At 42.9% G+C, this 17458-nt stretch overlaps 1 pseudogene; it reads right to left on the minus strand.

Moving 5' to 3' along the window:
- Window positions 1-4156: 4156 nt before the first annotated feature.
- On the minus strand, window positions 4157-14391 carry LOC139317727 (ATP-dependent DNA helicase pif1-like; annotated as a pseudogene).
- Between the last annotated feature and the right edge of the window lie 3067 nt (window positions 14392-17458).

A 17458-nucleotide genomic window follows, 5' to 3' on the forward strand; every position in this document is an offset into this window, starting at 1 on the left:
AAATCCATTTTAGTGGGAGGAAGTACCTGTCAGCTCCGGTGCGCTGATGGCGTGGAGCTGCCATTCAGGCAGGGGATGCAGCGCGAGGACTGCCAACACACAAGCCGCCGACACCCACCTTTCGGGAGCAGCTGTGGGGCGGGAAGCGGTGGTGACATTCATAGCCCGGACTGGACTGGGTGCACAGGGAGCTGCAGGAGGCCACCCTGGAGGCATCAGAACAGCTGAGAGGCAGCTGGCTGTGATGACGCAATCTGCAGCAGAGCCGCAGAACAGTGGATTCGGCCCAGCTGGGAAGTGGACGCCTGCGTCACGGAGGGGAAATGGGGAAACGCTTGTGGGAGGGGCAGCGCGGTATGTTTAAAGGTGGTGGGGAGCACTGAGCGTGCAGCTCTGACAAAATAGTCACTTTGAGGCTTTGTACTTGTGATGGACAGTTCGTGCCAGAGGAGGAGGAGTAAAGGAACAGCTTTAAATCAGCATTGTGTTTGGCGTCCTTCTTTCTCTACTGGAACCTGACAGTTTGTCAGAGCTCCCTTTTTCTCAACATGGCTGAAGGTACAGTGCCGGGGTTGGAGGCTGCAGACTTAGAGGAGTCGGTGGCTACCACTGTTACTGTATTGGAGGCCTTACTGGGACCAGCAGGGGAAGCCTCCTTGGATGTCAGGCCCAAGGAGCACCTGGCCCTGCAGAAGCCCTTAGCGGACCAGGAATGACCAGAGGGTGGACTGGGTGGAGCAGAGGACTGGTGGCTGGGCCCAGCAGGAACTGGGGACTACAGGGCTCCTCCACCCCCGGGTCCCTCGCTAACCCCTTCTGGGGCCCATTTCACCCACTGGCGGGAGCGACAGATCTCAGATGATGACTAGAGCTATTTGTTGTGACCTAGGCTTCCTGAGTCTTTAAAACACACAAGTAGTCCCAAAAATCTCTTTTATTGCAACACCTGTGAATTACGTTCATTCACAGCTGAGTCCCAATTAGTTGCAAAATGTCCTTCGGGAGAAGTCCTTCGGGATAATCACCAACCTTTATCTCCCTTGACACTGCCGAAGACCTACTTCGCAAAGCCACATGGATTCCAGAATCAAACAGAGATGCCGACTGGGAACAGAATTAACAACGTTGCTTTCCTGCAAAGTGCCCACGTGCCTTTGCTCCTCTTTTAAGCCATATGGGGGGGGCCAATCATCTCCAGGACTTACTCCCGAGTCGTCCCTTTTGTTTTAACTGTTCATGCCTTCTGGCAGCTCTGCACATGTGCACACTAGGAACAGGCTCCTTCTGTTCCTCTGCCTCTCTGCTGTCTGACTCTGGAGGCTCCAGAGTCCGCGCATCACTCCCAGATGGCCCTGGCCCCATCTCTGCCTCCGACGCAGAGCCCTCGTCCGGGCCTTCCCCAGACTCCAGGACTGGCCCATGTTCCTCCCCAGCCTCCTCACTGTCCGACTCCGCTGCCAGCTCCGCAGGCTGCTGGTGGACCACAACACTATTCCACCGCAGTGGGCAGCCAGAAGATAGAGATGTTGCAGGAAATGTTTGGGGCTGCTGGGTTTAGGGACCCGGGGCATGGCAGCAGCTGGTGGGGCACAGCAACTACAGGCCACCTGTCCCAGGAACCGCACTCTCCGGGGGCACCAGCTGGTTTAGGGTGGGTGGTGCGAACAGGCCATACAAGACCCAGGGGCGGCTTGGATTGGTGGGGCCCCGACCAACCGCTGATATGTCTAGGGCTACCTGGGGCCTATATGGGCAGCGTGAGGCCGAGGGGACCCCGCCAGACTATGAGGGCCACATCCCATTAGCTCAACCCAGGCCATCCGCTAGTCAAGCTCCTGCAGTCCTGGGCCGTTGGGACCTGCTAGCCTTGCAGGCAACCTTTGATGGTAGCCCAGAAAAGGTGGCCCTGTTTCTGGGCAGGTCTTAAACCACATGGACCGATAGGGCCACCTGTACACCTCACAGTGGGACATGGTCATGGCGGTGGCATCAGCCATGGACGGGGAAGCCGCTGAGTGGGTGGCAGACCTGTATGATGACCATGCCGCTGAGTTAGGGGATGTTGGCCTCTTCCTGGCAGCCCTACAAGGACAGTTTGAAGACAGCATGAGGTCACAGCAGGCAAAAGGAGAGCTGTTGGCCGCTAGGCAGAGAGGGAAGCCGGTGACTGAATATATTAGGGAGTTCCGGCACCTAGCAGGCAAGGTGCGGGGATGGCCAGAGCATTTGGTCGTGCACCATTTTAAGGCTGGACTCGATCGGGCTTTGAGACAAGCCTGTGTGTGCCGAGGCCTGCCACCCAGACTGACAGCGTGGTTCCAGGCGGCCACCGAATTGGACATCCTCCCTGCGGCCAAGCTGCCAAAGCCCAAAATGTATTCAATCACTCCGCAAGAGCTGATGGAGATGAGGGCTTATATAGAGAAGAACTTGAAACGGGGTTTCATTCAGCCAGCCAGGTCCAGGGTGGCGGCGCCCATCCTATTCCATTGAAAAAAAGATGGCGGTTTATGTCTGTATGTGGATTTCAGGGGAACCAATGCAGTGTGTGTGGAACATCTGTATCTCTTCCCATTAATGAAGGACATGCTAGCCCGGTTAGCGGAGGGTCGGGTCTTCACCAAGCTGGACCTACAGTAGGCTTATTATAGGGTGAGGATAAAGGCTGGGGACGAGTGGAAGACAGCATTCAATTGTCCTCTAGGAAGCTACCAGTTTTGAGTTATGCCCTTCGGGTTGCAAGGGGCTCCGGCTGTGTTCATGCAGTTCATCAATGAGGTACTGCATGAACACCTGTATAACAAGGTACTCGTCTATTTGGCCAATATCCTCATATACACTCGGACAATGGCGGAACACATCATCCTGGTGCGTCAGGTGCTCAAGAAGCTGTTAGAAGCACACTTGTACGTTAAGTTGTCCAAGTGCGAGTTCCACAAGTCACGGTCGGACTATCTGGGATTTCACATCTCACCAAAGGGGGTGGAAATGGACCCCACTAAGATAAAGACGGTGATGGACTGGCAAGCCCCGAAAACACGTAAACAACTACAAAATTTTTTGGGGTTCGCCAATTTCTACCACCAGTTCATCCCATATTTCACCAAGGTAGCCTTACCACTTACCAATCTGTTGAAAACAAAACAGCTAACCAAAAAGCTGCGTCTGGGTTGCCCGGTACTGTGGACAAGAAAGTGTCAACAAGCATTCAAAGAACTAAAATCCCTATTCCAAGTCATGGTTGGTCCCAAAATGAAAATGGCCGCCACGGCTTGTTGAGGCTCTGTTCGGGGCGGGGAGGCTCTGGCGAACTATGGGGTTTTAGGGGTCTTTCTATCCTACCCCGATATGGACCGGATGGGGGGAGTACCTGGGCATCATAGCTGACCCCAGAAGCTGCATGCAGGAGAGTGAAGGAGAGCAGAGAGCGGAGAGTAGAGGGGAATGGAGAATCCAGCGGTCTGTGGTCTGCGTGGGTGGCGGCTTGCTGCGGATCAGCTGTAGGAGTCGCAGAGCCGGAGAGCCTGCATTTGGACAGATGCTGGTGTTTAACAACAGAAGCTGCATGCAGGAGAGTGAAGGAGAGCAGGGAGCGGAGAGCAGAGGGGAATGGAGAATCCAGCGGTCTGTGGTCTGCGTGGGTGGTGGCTTGCCGCAGATCAGCTGTAGGAGCTGGAGAGCTGGAGAGCCTGCATTTGGACGGACGCTGGCGTTTAACAACAGTTTGTAACATCTACGCGCTCCTTGCTGTGCTCGGGGGAGAAGAGTTGTGAGCTGTCGAACCAGGTGATCAAGGGGGAGCGTGTGCTGGACCCTGTCCCACTGCCATCGCTTTTGTTATGGACCGCGGCGTAGGGTTTGGATCTGCCGTGGGGGGGGAGGTGTTTGTCTTTGAGCTATTATGCTCTTTACAGATGGCTTGCCTCCCGCTATGGCCTCCCACTATGCAGCGGAGTTGGGGGTTGTGGACGCCTGGGGCTGTTGCTGGACTCTGCCCTTTGGCGCCCTCCGAACTTTCCACCTTCCGCCTTGCCTGGGGGGATGTCATCGACTGCCCTGGACTTCCTTCTCTATGTCTTGGACTGGCCAATCCCCGAGGGGCTGATATCCGCCCGCCATGAGAGGGCAGTTGTGGCGGAGGCCCTTGTTTGCTGGTCTAGACCTCGCTGCTGTGAAAGGGCAGCGAGGACCGGCAGTACTTGGCCTCGGGTGGTCCATTCAGTGCCTTAACAGTACCATGCCGTAGTGAGAGGACGGCGATGGTGGTCATCTCCTGACACTCCTGAGTGTTGTGAGAGAACATCGGGAATGGATGATTGACTGCTGGACTGGACTATTGGCCTTACATCTTACATCTTACATCTGTGACCTCATTCTCCATTGTCATACCCGCCTTTCTGACTGATGACGTTTTTATGGTCCTATACGAGCGCGGAATTGGTTGCCCTCAGGAATGCCCCCCATTCCTGGATGTGGCCCATTGGCCTTGCCTTGCCAAGAAATACCTCAAGGACGGGTCCTGGGATCCCGAGAGGTGGCACGAAGGTGTTGGGGTTTTTAAAAGGGGTTCTTTGTATAAATTTTTAACTAGGTTTTTAAGGGGTGGGAGGGAGGGTGTTGTGGATATGACCAGGGCGGGATTGGGGGCAACCCACCGGGGTCGGGTCCGGGTCCGGCAAGGGGCTTTGGCTTTGGGGGTGTGGGGTTGGGGGTCAGGGAGGGGGCCAGATTCCATACTGGTGAGGGCTGTTCCATCCGGACTGTGGGTGGGAGGGGCAGATATGGTGGGAGCAGGGAGCCATATCGTGTTGTGGGAGTGCGTACTTGCTATCTTCGAGCGATTGCGCGCTCCGGCCCCCAATGCTCTTCTCGTTCCCTGGGTTGCTCAGACCCTCAGGGCCTGGGCCTTCGGTTGATGTTGTGCAACGCCAGGTCCATTGTAAATAAAGCCCCCCTCATTTGTGATCTGGTGCAGGAGGGGGGTGCGGACCTGGCAGGTATTACGGAGACCTGGTTGGGTCAAGGGGGGGGTCCCTTCGTAGAATTGTGCCCACCAGGTTTACATGCATTCCATCAGCCGAGGGCTCAGGGAAGGGGCGGGGGGTGGCGGTTATTATTAAGGAAGGTCTTTGTCCGAGGGAAGCCACTGTACCTCAGATAGCCGGATGTGAGTCCCTCCTTGTGAAGTGGGGTCGTGGGGTGCAGATGGGCCTGCTGATTGCATACCTGGCTCCCTGCCGTGTGGCAGCAGCCCTGCCCGAGCTGCTCAACATGATAGCCGGGGTGGTGGTTGATACCCCCAGACTTATGGTCATGGGGGATTTCAATCTGCCATCTGTTGGTGAAGCATCTGGGGCAGCTTGGGAGTTCATGGCTTCCATGATGGCCATGGACCTGACTCAGTTAGTTCATGGCCCTACCCACACGGGGGGACACACTCTGGACTTGTGTTTTGTCTCAGGTCAGTGGTTGAGTGATCTAGAAATAGGGTATATAGTTATTGAACCCTTGTCATGGTCAGATCACTCACTCCTTCGACTCGACTTTCGTACCGCCACACCTTGCCGCAGGGAGGTGGAACCGACCAGGTGGTTCTTTTTTTTTTATTTTTTTTAATTAACATACATAACATACATGAATCATAATATATAATAATATACAGAATACAAACAATCAACGAGTGCTCCCCCACCCCTCGGGATCATTCCTGCTTCCAGAATCTTAAGGCTTCTTCTGGTGGTGGTATCCCTCTTCCTCCAGAAAACACATATATTAGGAACTGTTTCCAGATTCCATTGAATTCGTTTACCTTCATTATGCCCCTCCTTACTTTAATATTGCAAGTCAATTTATCATTTATGGCAATATCCCATACTTCCTTATACCATTCTTCTAAACTATAAACCCCTTGTGTCTTCCAGTTCCTAGAAATCATTAACCTTGCTGTGGTCAACAAATTTATTATCAATTCTTTAGTCTCTTTTTTACATTTTATATCTTCCAATAGTGAAAGTAATGCTACCTTTGGTGCCTCTTCTACCTTTATTCCTACAATTTCTTCTATCTCCTTAAACACCATCTTCCACAATTTTTGCACAAATTTACAATCCCACCACATATGTAAATACGTTCCTTTTTCCCCACAACCTCTCCAACAGTTATCTGAGTAGTGCTGATTCTTATTGCTTAATCTAACCGGAGTTAAGTACCACCTCCATACCATTTTGTAGTAATTCTCTTTTATTCTTACTGACATATTTCTCAGCACTCTTTGTTGCCAAATTCTGTCCCAACTCTGTTGCCCTATTTGTATCTTCAAATCGGTTTCCCATACCATCTTTCCTAAATTTCCCCTCTCCTCTTCCTCCAACAATATTTTATAGATTCCACTCATTAAGCCTTTTATCCCTTTATTTTCTTCCTTTACAGTTTGATTTTTTTCAATTAATTCCTCAAACCTCGTTAACTCTCTACACTCTCCCCCCCCCTTTAAGGGAATGGCTGGAGCATTAGGCTACTGGGGATTTAGTGGGGGGAAAAGAGTTTGGGGAGATTTGGGGGTGGGGGGTGGGGAAGGGGGGTAGGTTATGAGGGTTATTTAGTTGAGGTCGTTTTGTGTTTTCTTATATGTTGGTTTAAGTTAAAGTGCACAAGGGATCGCAAAGAATTTGTATGTGCTGAATATGGATAAAACTATAAGAATTACAACACTCAATGTCAAAGGTTTGGGGGCAGTAGTGAAAAGGAGGAGAAAAGCGGCCATATTGTGCCGCTAAGAAGCTGGGGTGGCTACAACTTAAGTGTGAAAGCAAAAGACAGAGTGGATCATCTGGGTGAGAACCTGGCTTTTTATATATAAGTTTCTTCTCATACCTGCTTGGAATTAATATAGAGTAGAAAAGTGGTGCAAAGAGGGGAGGGAGAACGGGTCTATATAGGCTCACCACGTCCGGTATTAGAGCGGCGAGGAAAGCAAAGAAGTCCAAGGAAAAGATATTGAATTAATTGAAAGAATTGATTTGAAAATAAGAGAAGATAGAAAACCTGATAGTATTTTTTTAATGATTAGTGAATTTAAATGAATTTGAATTGAATAGAAATGTTTTAAAAGTTTTAAAAGTTTTAAACTTTTCCTATTTTTGCTGACTGAAAATAAAACCGTAGCGCCATCTGGTGGCATAAGAGAAAATACTTTGAGTTGAATACAAGAAATAAGGCTGACCTTGACAACGTTGGCTGGACTGATAAGAAACAGATGTCAAAGAAAGAGAGGAACATTGGGAGTGATGTTTTTAAGTCAAGCTGAATAGTGAGCTCTTTGAAAGGTTGAAGTATTTATTTATTTGTTTAAATTTATTTATTTGTTTAAATTTCTATACCGCCCTTCTCCAAATAGGACTCAGTAATGGATTTGCCTGCTGATTTTGTTTTTATTTTTTGAATCTCTATCTCTTTTCCCCCTCCCCCCTTGCTACTTTTGAAGTACTTTTTGGAACTTTTGTTCTCACTTTCTTGTTTACCATTTGCTGGTGGGAACAAATGGTTAGATAAGACTTTTGGATTTGGTTTTGCTTTGCTTTTTTTTTTTGTCTCTTTTTTCTTTTTGGTTGTTTGACAAAGAGGCACTTTTGGTTTGTCTTAATTATAAAGAGAATTTGGATTACGGCAAGAAGAGCCTAAAGAAGGATATTTGGTCTTTTTTCTTTGCTTTTTTAAAATCTTTTATCTCTTTTTAGGGTTTTTTATTGTCCTACGTTATTTTTTCTTTTTCTTTTTTCTTTTTGGGGTGGTTGCTTGGATTTTACTTTTGTTCTTATTTTTTCTAATCCACCCAACAGGGTGGACTAGATATTTGGATAATAAATTGAAACCACATTTGGATTACAAATTGGGTGACTACCAAAATCAAGAGATGAAGAAATTAATGGTGCATTTGCATCCAGCAGCAAATGCACCATTAATTTCTTCATCTCTTGATTTTGGTAGTCACCCAATTTGTAATCCAAATGTGGTTTCAATTTATTATCCAAATATCTAGCCACAGAAAACATCAGAGACTATGGAACTAAAAAATAAGATACAGATGTTTCATGAAAATTTGAAAGAAAGAATAGTGAAATTGGATGAGAAAATGGAAAAAGTAGATGGGGATTTAAAAGATGTCAAGGAAATATTGGGAAAAATGAAGAAAGAATTCAAAAAGTAGAGGAAAAAGCAGATTTGACAGGAAAAAAAGTGGGAGAACTTGAGGAAAGATTGACATCAGTTAACAAAAATCAGGAAAGAACAATTATTGCCTTAGAGATGGACCGTTCTGATTATTACTTAAGATTTCAAAATATAGAGGAAGAGAAGGGGGAAAAACCTGGCAGAAGTCATGGCAGAGATGCTGGCAGAAGTGATGGAGGAACCTAAAGAGAAGATATTAAATGGGATTGATGAGGTATTTAGAGTGCATACAAGTTACGCAATGAGAAATAAATTACCAAGAGAAATGCACGTAAGATTTACAAAGAAAGCGATTAAAAACAGAGATACTACAAATAACAAGGAATACCCCAATGAAATATAAGGATAAAGAGATAGTAGTGCTGAGACAAATACCTAGAAGAGTGAGAGATCTGAGGAAAGAATATCAATTTTTGACAAAGTGTTTAATTAAAAAAGGAGTGAGTTTCAGGTGGTTAATACCAGAAGGAATATTGGTGACTTGGCAAGAACAAAGACACAGATTAGATTCTATAGAAAAAGCGGAATTATTTTATGAGCAATTCTGGGGACCACTAGAAGATGGAAAACTGGGAGAAGCAAGAGAGACCAGACATCAGGAAGAAGCTGTAAAAGAGAAAGAAGAGAAAACAAGAAAAAGGACAAAAGAACAAGAAGAAAGAGCAATAAGAGAAGGAGCAAGAGCGAACAATGCGAAAGAACAAAGAGAGATAAGAACGACAAGATCGACAAAAACCAGCAATAAGTAAATTATGGAAGAAGAAATAAAAGCAATATCAATAAATATAAATGGACTAAATTCGGTGACAAAAAGGAACAGAACGTTAAATAAACTAAATAGATTAAAGATGGACATTATATGTTTGCAAGAAGTACACATTAGAAAACAACATAAAAAACTATTAGAGTATTCAAAATTGGGAGTACTATTCACTTTGTTGATACATCAAAGTAAGAGAGGTGTAGTGTTATATATTAAAGAAAAACTAGAACCTAAGCAAGTATTTGTCGATGAAGAAGGGATGATCCTTATGGTGGAAGTAACAATGAACTTTAAACAAATACTCTGGTAGCGTTATACACACCAAATGATATTCAAGAAGAATTTTATGGGAAATTACACAGAAAAATATTAGAAGTTGAATATGAAAGTATCTGTATAATGGGAGACTTTAATGCGGTAATAGATGCAGATTTGGACTATAAAACAACAAAGACAAATATGAAACTTAGGAAAACACTTCCAAAGACTTTTTTTACAATGGTAGAGGAATTAAGTATACAAGATGAATGGAGAAAAGGACATTCGAATGAAAAAGAATATGCTTTTTATTCAAATAGACACATGTCATGGTCTAGAATAGACATGATGTGGATGTCAATAGACTTATTAGTTAATGTACAAGAAGTAAATATTGAAACAAATATATGGGCAGATCACAATCCAATTACAATAATATGGAAAGGGCAAAGAAAAAGGTCGAGATGGACTTTGAATCAAACAATTTTAAATGAAAAAGAATTCCAACAATTTATGGAGAAGGAGTTGGTCTTTTTCTTTAAAATAAACAAAAAAGAGGATACATCATTTCAAAATGTATGGGATACAGCGAAAGCATATATTAGAGGGCTGGCAATGACATATTTGGGAAAAATAAAAAGAAAAGACAAATGCCAAAAAAGTTGGAAGAGGAGTATAAGAGATTAGAGAAGGAATTACAAAAAGATACACAAAATAAAAGAATTAAAAAACAAATGGAACTGAAAAAACAAGAAATAAACTTAATTGAACAAGAGGTCCTGGCATGTAAATTAAGGGCTGCTAAACAGATTTTTTTTGAAAATGCAAACAAGCCAGGCAGATGGTTGGCATACAAAGTGAAAAAAGAGAAGGACAAAAAATTAATTACTATTAATAGATGAGAAAGGAACCATATGTTACAGAAATGAAGAAAAGAAAAAAGTAATTCAAAGTTACTATGGGAGACTATATAAACAAGAGACAATATTTGGAGAGGGAAAAAAACAATACTTAGAAAAATCCGAATTACCTAAAATACCTGAAAAATATAAGGAGGCATTGGAAGAAAGAATAACGATGATGGAATTAACAGAAGCAATTAAAAAACAAAAGAATGGGAAAACACCGGGCCCGGATGGATTGCCAGCAGAACTATATAAGACATTTCAAGATGTATTAAGTAATGTAATGTTGGAAGTATTTAATGAACTTCTAGTAAAAGCAAAGATTCCAAACTCATGGATGGAAGCATATATTATGCTTATACCTAAAGAAGATACAGCTTTGCAACAAGTTAAAAATTACAGACTGATTTCATTGCTGAAGGCAGACTATAAGATATTTGCCTCAATAATGGTGAATAGATTAAAAAGGTTGTTAAATGAATTTGTACATACATATCAAAATGGTTTTTTTACCCAAAAGACAGATTAGAGACAATATGAGGACAATTTTGAATACTTTGGAATACTATGAAGTGCACTCAGAAAAACAAATGGCAATGATATTCTTGGATGCACAGAAGGCTTTTGATAATGTGAATTGGCAATTTATGATAAAGCAACTACAGGTTATGGACTTTGGGGGGAGATTCATAAATATGATAAAAACAATCTATAATAAGCAATCAGCAAAGGTAATGATAAATGGAGACATGACAGAAAAGGTCAATATAATGAAAGGAACAAGGCAAGGATGCCCATTATCTCCATTACTATTTGTGTTGACACTAGAGGTATTGAATAGAAACATAAGACAAAATGAAGAAATAAAGGGAATGAAAATTTAAAAAGAAGAATACTAATTGCAAGCTTTTGCAGATGACTTAGTGTTTATCCTGGAGGATCCTCAACTAACAGGACTCAAACTAATAGAACAAATAGAAAAATATGGAGACGTGGCAGGATTGAAAATAAACAAAGAAAAAACAAAAATATTGGTGAAAAACATTACAGAAAAACAGAAAAGAGACTTAATGGGAAAACTAGATATTCAGATTGTGAAGAAAGTAAAGTATTTAGGAATCCAATTAACTTCCAGATGTGTAACAATTAAAGAGGACAACTACTACAAATTGAAAAAACAAATTGAGTAGGACTTGGAGAAATGGAAAAATTTACAGCTATCACTAATGGGAAGGACTGCGATAATTAAGATGAATATATTACCGAGATTGCTATTTTTATTTCAGACAATACCAATAAAAGTGGAAAAGAAATACTTTGAACATCTTAATAAAATAGTAATGAATTTATATGGCAAGGGAAAAAAGCAAGAATTAACATAAGGATGTTACAAGATGCAAGACTTCGAGGAGGATTTGGACTACCTAACTGGGAACTATATTACCAGGCAACAGTGTTGACATGGATGAGAGAATGGATTGAATTAAGAAATACAAGACTATTAACTTTGGAGGGACATGATTTACAATTGGGATGGCATGCCTTTCTATGGTATGGCAAAAATAAGATGCATAGCTATTTTCAAAGGCATCATGTAAGAAATGCTTTACTATTAGCGTGGGAGAAGGTTAGAGATAAATATTATTTGAAAATACCAACATGGTTATCAACAATGGAAGCGTTACTACATCCAAATATTATTAGTATGGGAAATATTGTCAGATACAAAGATATATTATCAGATAAGGGTGAATTGAAAACAAAACAAGAAATAGAAGAACAAGGGATTGAAATGGACTGGTACACACAATTGCAAATACAAACAAGATATGAAAAGGATTTTATCAATTGTTATCAATGGCAATTTTATCAATGGTTAGAGAAGAGATATACATGAAAATTAATGTAATTAAAAATTTTGGGAAAAATGTTGAATTGAATGAAGGTGTAAAAGCAAGATAGAAATGTAGTAAGAAAAATGGGGAGAAAGGAGGCATAAAATGAATTAATATAAACGTAAGAAATTTGGAAATAATGTTGTAATAAATTAAATGAAAATATAAAGATATGATAGAAATATAGTAAGAAAATGATGGAGGAGGAAGTAGAGGACATAAAATATGTACTCAGATGACACACTGAATGATTAATGATGCATTGTTTGTTTGTTTAAAAAATAAAAAAAACTTTTTACAAAAAAAATTCCTGCTAAAGGTTACCCAACTAAGTATTAACTGATGTGATAATTTTTGTATATCTCATTTTTTCTACGTGTTTCACTTTTCTTCTTTATACTGTAACTGCTATTCTAATAGCAAATCCTTCATAAAAGTTATTGCATTACATTCTTGATTAAATTATCTTTCCATTGAAATATAATTTTATGGTACTACTCCAAAAAAAAGTGGTGTTATTAGCTAGTTATAGAAAATACACTTTTCCCAAAAGGTTTCCACAATTTTGACCACTACTGTATGTATGTATGTATGCGTGTGTGTGTATATATATATATATATACACACACACACTCTAGCTGGATACCTGTGCTTCGCTACGAAACTATGTGATGGGGCTTGATGATTTACACTTAAAGCTTGAAAATTAATGAGTAGTTAAAAAAGTGAACTGACTCTGACTCTGGAGCATGCCACATAGAACTGGCCATGGGCGAAACAGTCACTCGTCAGATGCACACCAGCCACTTTCAAAGTCTGTCCCTGTGCCTTATTGATGGTGATGGCGTAGCAAATCTTAATGGGAAATTGTAGAAGTTTGAACTCAAAGTGGTAGTCTCATGGGATCAGAGGAATTCAGGATATGAAAACGGTTTCTCCCTGATTGACCCCTGTGAAAATCGTGGCTTCGATTACGTGTTTGTACAGACTCTTCATCTGGAAGCCTGGTGCCATTGCACAGTTTCGGAGGGGTTAGATTGCGTAACAGCATGATTGGAGCGCCAACCTTGAGGTAGAGGACATGAGGTGGTAATCCTGGTGAGTTGAGAGTGTGCAAGAACTCCACAGGGTAATGTACAGCATCCCCGATCTCCATTACTGAGTCCACAGATTCATACTTCATATGCTCAGTGGACAACTTTTCCAGCAGAAAGTTGTTGATGCTGTTGGCTGACTCGTTTGTTGGAGTGATAATAGCTCTTTCCCTCAGCCATGAACCGCAGTCCACTCCAGCCTGATGAATGTTGGGGTATATTCTGTCAGTCAAGCTGATCAGATCTCTCACAACATCGCAAAGGTTACTCAGAATAGTTATTCTTCCCTCCTCTTCCAAAAGCTTGCCATCACCAATATCAAGTAATAATTTAGAAAAGTCTTCTGCCCTCAAATCACGTTGAAGGTGGACATGCATGTTAACTGTCAAGGTCAGGACTTTGACTTTAGGCCATAAGATGGATGACTTGAGACAGGCCTTGACTTCATCTGCACGTGTCCCTCGTGGCACAACAGGCAACGTCTGTCTGAAGTCACCAGCCAAAAGCATTGTAACTCCATCCATAAGACAGTTGCTGCCCCTAATGTCCTGGAGCGTCCTGTTTACAGCCTCAAGACTTCCTTTGTGAGTCATGGTGCACTCATCCCACATGATAAGTTTGGCTTCTCAAAGGACCTGAGCCATGTCACTCTGCTTAGAGATGTTACAAAGTGCAGACTCAGAATGATTCAGGTTGAGAGGTAACTTGAAGGCAGAGTGAGCCGTCTTGCCTCCGTCAATCAAGGTAGCTGCAATTCCTGAGGAAGCAATGGCTAGGGCAATATTCCTTCTGCTTCTAATTTTGGCCAGCAAGAGATTGATCAAGAACATTTTGCCAGTGCCACCAGGAGCGTCAAGAAAGAACAACTGCCCAGAATCAGAAGCAATACTGTGCATGATTTCATCGTAGGCTTTCCTCTGTTCTTGATTTAATTTTGGAACATTCACAGCAACTGCTTCTGTCAGCTGAACAGTATTATAAGACAGTTCACTCAGCTATTGACGGTTGCTGACAGTGGCTCCTTGCTCTCGTGAAGGTGGTGGAAATCCGAACTGTAGGAGTGTTTTACCCGACATGGATATGACAATATCCTCAAGAAGGATAAGGCATTGGTTGTAAACAATTTGGAGGACCATTTGGGCATCTCCACACTCTCTCTCCATTAGCCTTCTAACATCTTCCACAAGACTGTCCCTGTATTTCTCCCACAATTTTAGGGGGTCTCCAACTTGGCAGAAAACCAACATGATGGCAAACAGTTCACAGAATTTGTTAGGAAAGTCAGAGATGGAGGCTTCTTCCAGAGTGCAGTCCCAGTGAGCATTGTGAGCATCGTCCTCTGTTCTGTCCCCATCTCACACACGCACACAAACAGTCAGCCAGGAGTTAATAAAACCAGCAGTCAGGAATTCCTTTGAGATAACAGAATTGGCAGCAACCGAGTAGCTGCCTGCCAAAAACTTTACTAACAAAGGGAGGTTTTTCTCCTCCGTCTGATAAACCAAAATTGTCAGAAATGTGCTGGAGCGGTTCGTGAACAGTGGACTGGAACTGGGTGAGGTGATTTTCAACTTCTATACTAGAGATTGTTCTGTCCCCGTCTCACACATGCACACAAACAGTCAGCCAGGAGTTAAAATAAACTTGCAGACAATAATTTCCTTCGATAACAGAATTGGCAGCAACCCAGTAGCTGCTTGCCAAAAACTTTACTCACAGAGGGAGGTGTTCCTCCTCCATCAGATAAACCAAAATAAATTCACAAAGCCAAAGAATTGTCAAGTCAAGTCCATAATAAATCCAAGGAGGGCATATAACGAAGTTCCAGAAATGCAATATGACTTGCTAGCTTTTCAGTTTTGTCCGTCACAAGGCCTGAATGGCCACCACACCCCCTTTTATCCCCTGTGGGGTGTGGTCCAGTGACTCAGCTTAATCTCTGGCACGCCTCCTTCTCTGCTGTGCGCGCTTGTCTTTCCGACGCTGTCGGGGATCCAGCCAAGACTCATCTCCGTCGCTGTCTAACTGTGGCTGCTCGGAAGTGCCTGGCTCCTGGCCTATCTCTTGGCCTTCGGAGGACACCTGAGGCATTGCCAGAGAGGAGGGTCCTGGAGAGGGAGGCCTTGCCAACTCCTCTCCTTCACTTTCGGAGTCTTCTCCCTCTGATAAGACGGGCTCAGGGGTCGGAATCACAACATCCTCCAACAAGCCAAGTGCACTACACACTGCTTGAAATGTCAGTTGAAGTACCCCTGCCACAGTTTTTAGGGCAGTAAATGACATTGGGCCACAGATCTATTATACATCTTGGCACAAATTAGCTATTATACATCTTGGCACAAATGATCTGTCCCAAAAGGATGTACTTTCTGTGCAGAATGATTTCCAGAGCTTGGGGTATGAACTTAGTAGTATAGGTTGTAGGCTTATCTTTTCAGAGGTTTTACCGGTATATAAGGAACAAAAAGGGAAAGGCCAGCATGTAGCAGAGTTTAATGTGTGGCTAAAGGAGTGGTGTAGAAGGGAAGGCTTTGGTTTTATTAGTCACGATGTCTGCAACTGGTCCAATGAAGAACTGTACAAAAGAGATGGATTGCATCCATCAAAGAAAGGGACTGAGTTACTTAGCAATACATTCACAGATTTTCTGGAGAAACATTTAAACTGAACAGTGGAGACAGAGAATTAATTGATACAGAACATTTCTATCTCCAGCAATCCAAAATTAATAGGGCTATCAGTGCATGTAACATAGATGTCTGTGCGAGTAAGATTATCACCCCTGCTGTCAACCAAAAGCAAGCATTTAATAGCAAGTGCCATACCATGTGCATTAATCAAACAGGTGGCAAGAAAGCAGGGGCAGTCAGGCAGAACACAGGTTATGTAGACAGTAAACATAGGGTCAATCGAAATGGACTCAAATGTCTATACACCAATGCACAGAGTATGAGGAATAAACAGGGTGAAATAGAAATTCAAGTAAATGAGGGCAGATATGATATTGTTGCCATTACGGAAACTTGGTGGGATGAAACCCACAAATGGAACATACAGCTAGAGGGATATAAATTATTTAAAAGAAATAGACCAAATAAAATAGGAGGTGGAGTTGCACTATATATAAGAAATAACTACATCTCTACAGAAATAGAGCACAACAATGATGAAAATTATCTTGAATGCATTTGGGTCAATATTAAAGGGGGGGGGAATGACATTGCCATAGGTCTATACTATAGGCCACCCAACCAAACAGAGGAAGTAGATGAACTTTTTGCTAGTCAGCTAACTAAGGTATGTAGGAAGCACATCACAATAGTAATGGGGGATTTCAACTACCCTGACATCAACTGGGAGACAAACTCTGCACCAAGTGGAAGATCCAACAGGTTCCTAACAAACCTAGCAGAAAACTTTGTTTCCCAAAAAGTAGAGAAGGGAACAAGGGGATCAGCCATATTGGACTTAATTCTCACTAACAGAGACGAAATGATAGAAGGTGTTGAAGCTACAGGAACCTTGGGGGCAAGTGATCACGCAATATTGGAATTCAACATTATGCAAACACAAGTAGTAGAACAAAGTCAAACTAGAGTCTTGGACTTTAAGAGAGCTAATTTCAATAAACTTAGAGAGAGCTTGAGAAGGATTCCATGGACGAGAATCCTCAAGGGGAAAACAACTCAAGAAGCTTGGGAAATTTTGAAAAGAGAGATTATAAAAGCCCAGTCTAGCACAATACCAATGAAGAAGAAAAATAATAGATCTCAAAAGAAACCAGCATGGCTGCATGAAGAACTCTCTAACAAATTGAAAGACAAAAAGGACAAGTATAAAAAGTGGAAAGAGGGGCAAATAACTAAGGCAGAATATCAGCAAATAGCCCGAGCCTGTAAAGATGAACTGAGGAAAGCTAAGGCTCACAATGAACAAAGGCTTGCGACTAAAGTAAAAAATAACAAAAAAAGCTTCTTCCAACATATTAAAAACAAGAAAAAAGTCAAGGAAACAATTGGCCCATTGCTGGGAGAAAGTGGCAAGAAGGTGACAAGCAATGGGGAGAAAGCAGAACTACTTAACTCATTTTTTGCATCTGTCTTTACACAAAAGGAAAAAACAGTCCAACCTATCAAAAACAGCACCACAAAAAACAGACCATAACCTACTACTAGATAAAGTAGAAAAATGTGGGTTAGACAGCATCACCACCAGATGGATTCATAACAGGCTGACCAACCGCACTCAACGTGGAGTCCTCAATGGAACGGCATCTACATGGAGGGAAGTATGCAGTGGAGTACCCCAGGGCTC

This window comes from Pituophis catenifer, unplaced genomic scaffold (assembly GCF_029215685.1).
Source record: "Pituophis catenifer annectens isolate HBS135680 unplaced genomic scaffold, rPitCat1.0.hap2 SCAF_5, whole genome shotgun sequence".
NCBI classification, from domain to species: Eukaryota; Metazoa; Chordata; class Lepidosauria; order Squamata; family Colubridae; genus Pituophis; species Pituophis catenifer.